Source organism: Rhinolophus sinicus, chromosome 13 (assembly GCF_057876585.1).
Source record: "Rhinolophus sinicus isolate RSI-liver-muscle chromosome 13, RSI-T2T, whole genome shotgun sequence".
Taxonomy (NCBI): domain Eukaryota; kingdom Metazoa; phylum Chordata; class Mammalia; order Chiroptera; family Rhinolophidae; genus Rhinolophus; species Rhinolophus sinicus.
In genome coordinates, this window is record NC_142513.1 from 27,917,753 (window position 1) to 27,921,927 (window position 4,175).

The following is a 4,175-nucleotide window of genomic DNA, read 5'->3' on the forward strand; positions in this document are numbered from 1 at the left end:
CAAGGAGGAGGTAGTAAGCCCTACAGGGGATGATGAGGCAATCCAGAGGTCAGCAATAACAAGAAGCAGATCCCACCCCTAAGGTTAGCAGAAGGAAATATGGTTACCAGGACCAGAATCGGGGTGCAGTTATTGAAAGCTACAACCATGGTGAGTCCATTGGTGGAAATGGACGTCACAGAGGAGATGATATCGTCTGAAGCACAGAGAGTAGGGGAGAAATACTGGCTTCTTCCATCTCCATTCTCTAGTCTTCCATCAGGGCCTCCCTTTGGCTGAATCTACCAGGAATCCAGGGTACAAGACAGTCGGGGAATTAGAGCTTCCAGAGCAGAATGTGGAAAGTATCGCAGACTGGCTAATGAGTAGCATATTTGGCATATCTGAAGACATGTATATTTGTATATTTGCATTAACTAATTGACCTGTATCTTAAGTGGACTTCGACAGGCAACTTTTAGCTCCCTTTTTCACTTATTTTCATTTAAAAAATGAATGAAGAGAAACCACAGACGATTAGGCTGTGAAGCATTTGCCAGTAATTTACTCTGCAAGATGTCTAGTTAGGTCTCTCTGTACACATATATCTTCATTTCTCCTTAAATGTTCTGTGTTGTCTCCCCTGCTCCTTTTTTAATTTTAGCTTTGGGATTAGCCAGTAAACAGGAATGATGATTTCATTCATTTTTATAACCTAATCCCTCACAGGGTGAGGCAAGCTGCAGAGTCGGGGAGTACATGTTGGTAACTATTTTAGACTTGTAAATTTTATAAGTTCAAATATCTTACTCAATGCTAGAACATGAGGAGGGAAATGCCTGGTTCAATGATGTAAACACAGCAAACATCAGCGTAGAATGTAGGAAGGGAAATACCAGCAGAAAAGCTTTTTCCGAAGCATCCCTGCTTTTTAGAACTAGCGTTTTCTTTGGTCTAAATGGTTCAAGTTCATCAGAGCTTTAAACAACCTTTTCACTTGATCTGTTCTCTGAAATCCAAAATGCAGAGTGACTTGCTTTTGACCTATATCGAGTGCAATCAACTTCTAAACCTGTAAGGCACATCCAAAAGGATGTACATGTTTTATTTAACAAATACTTCTAACTTTGCCTATTATGTGCCAGCACTATTCTAAGCTATTAACACATTTGATCCTTTAAATAACTGTATAAGGTACAGATCAGCGGACAGGTGTGCACCAGATTATTCTTTCTTTCCATTTTATAAATGAAAAAACTTCAGGCACAGAGAGATTAAGTAACTGCCCTGAGGTTAAACAGCTCATAGTTGTTACAGTCAGGATTTGAACCCCAGCACTCTGGTTCTAGAGTCTGTGTTTTTAACCAGCAAGCTCTGCCATCCGCTTCAGTGTGGCAGCCTCAGGGAAGGCAGAGTTATTGCTTGGCAATTCAGGGCTCCAGAAGTGAACGTTTTGGTAAACAAGGTGGAAACTACCTGGCCTTTTATGATTTGGCCTCAGAAGTCACCTAGTGTAGCTTCCTCCCTAATCTCTTCATCAAAGCGGTGACAGGCTCAGTTGGATCGAGGTAGAGTATCAAGGTGTCAAAGTATTTGCAGCCATGATTTGAAGCTATCACAGAGAACAAAGTACTGACAGCACTAACCACAGTATCTGATACCCATAATGGTGCATAGGTTTTTATTTGCAGGAATGACCTTATAGTTTCCTATATTTGGTTCTCATTTATATACAGCAGGAAATGGAAGGAACTAGAGTCTTTCTTTAAGGCAGTTCTCTATTCTAACTGGTATTCTTCTAATGACTTCCTTAGCTCTGACAACCTTCTAAATGGCATCAGACAGGACTTGCACTGATTCAAGTTTCATTGATGTACTTGTACCCAAATAGAAAATGTTCTGTTGACTATATTCAAAACACATTGCTAAGCCAATTTTCTTTAAATTCTCCTGAATTTCCTCCCTTGGGAGTATTATACAACTGCCAAGTTTGAATTTTAAACTTTCAGATACTTTTAAGTAATACTCAGTGGAGAGAAACAAAAGTATTCTGGTAAGATGATGTTGGTGTGTGTGTGTGGGTGTATGTGGCGGTGTGCATGTGTGTGTGTTGTCCTCAGAGAAAAATACAGGCTTTCTATTTTAACTTAGCTGTAAAACGTTGAACTCATTTAGCTTCAATCTTTTGAAAACAGGTTCAATTTCTGGGGCCAGTGACTATCAAAAGTTTTAAGCTGAAAAATATTGGGAAAAAAATCACTGAACTCACTAGAATTCTGTTTTTGATTAAAATCTGAGTTTGTGACCAATGTTGCTTCGTAAAAAAATAGCTCTGGTGAATGCCACAATTAGAGTATTCAATGACATTGCTTTATGATGTGTCCTAAGGGAACAATTTGATTGGTATACAGAAAAATTTTTCAAAAACGGGACATTTCCTTCTGTGCCATCGTCTAAGACAGGAGTTCCACATTCAGACAGGCAAATATTAGAGTGATCAGGCTGGTTCATCTGTCACATCTTCATGGCCAAGGTTAATTCTAATTACATGGCTGCCTGCCAGATTTGTCCTTTCCTCTCTCACCAAGACATAAACAGAAATACGATGGCCCACAGCAACATAACAGTTCACTGTTACATTTTCTGTGACAACCTCTAAATATGCAGACAAAAATACTAAAAAAGTGTCAATGAAATTGTTTTTATTGATTAAGGATGTGCCAACATGAAATCAAATCATCCAATCTATTCAACAGAACTAGAATAAATCAAGTCATCAAGAGTATTGTGCGTGGAGTAGCTGAATGAATGCATGGAGTTGACGGAGTTGACTTCATTAGAAAGCTGTCTCAACCTTCCAAAGTTTTTCAAAGTCCACGTGTGCAATATAGAAAGCTTAACATGACTTGGATTTTGGTTTAGGCAGTGTAAGGTAAAGGTTAAGACCATCACTTCTGGGTTTGGACCTCCAAGATTTGAATCCTATTTCTACTACTTGGAGCTGGGTGGCTTTGGATAAATTCCTTTACCATCCTGTGCTTTTTATTTTTTCTCTATAAAATGGGGGTCATTACTTCATAGTTTTGTTGTGAGAAGCAAATGAGTTAATTTATACTCAGTGTTTAGAAGAGTAACCGCCACATTCAAGTGCTCAGTAAATATGACTGTCATTTAGGCTATTGTCTGCTTCTGACATTCTTACCAATCCATCAACATAATTTCTCCAGCCACCACAACTGAGCAAGTAGGAGAAGTCCTACCTTCAACATGATCACCTAGTGGCCTTGGGGAAGTCATTTATTATCAGTGAAACTTGTGGGATCATAAGGCTGTTCTTGCATGGTGGTATCTGCTTTTGAACCAAGCTAGCTAAAACACAACTAGCACCCAATAAATAAATAATTGATATGCGCAGTCCAAAGTAAAATGGCAGAGGGAAACAGTATGATAAGTTTGTTTGTTGTGTTTTTTTTTTTTTTTTTTTTTGAAAGGGATAAGAATAAGAAAAAAAAGGGAAATAAATATCCCACTGGGAATCAAATAAAGGAAAGGGCCCACTGCTCAAATCAACACTTTTGAAATGTGACAGAGAGAAACTAGACTCTGGCATCCCTTTTCCCCTTCTCCCAAATGCAACCCTCACTTCTGCCTACCTCAAACAGACGGAGAAAAGCTTGTTGATGGACACCTAGTATCTCCAATCTGAAGACATGTTCATTCAGAGGGTATGAAGGCAGACCAGGGAAAATAAAAAAGCAATTTCTCATAAAGAAGTCCTGGGGATGTCATGATGACCGCAGCTGATAGTACTATATTGCGTATTTGAAAGTAGCTAAGAGAATAGACTTTTAGTCCTCATCACAAGAAAAACTAATTTTTTTAACCTGTATGGCGACAGATGCTAACTAGACTTATTGTGGTGATCTGACATTCTTACCAATCCATCAACATAATTTTGCAATATATACAAATATCGAGTCATTATGTAGTATACCTGAAACTAATATAATGTTATATGTCAATTATACCAAAATAAGTCTTTTAACAAAAATAAAGAACCTGACAAGTAACCCTAACAAACAGAAGAGAGGAGATTAAAATATATAATACAAGAAGATGTTACCTGAATGAAAATGATTTAATTGAACAAGTCAACTGTGTTGTATGTGTTCTAAGATAAACTAATAATAACAAAC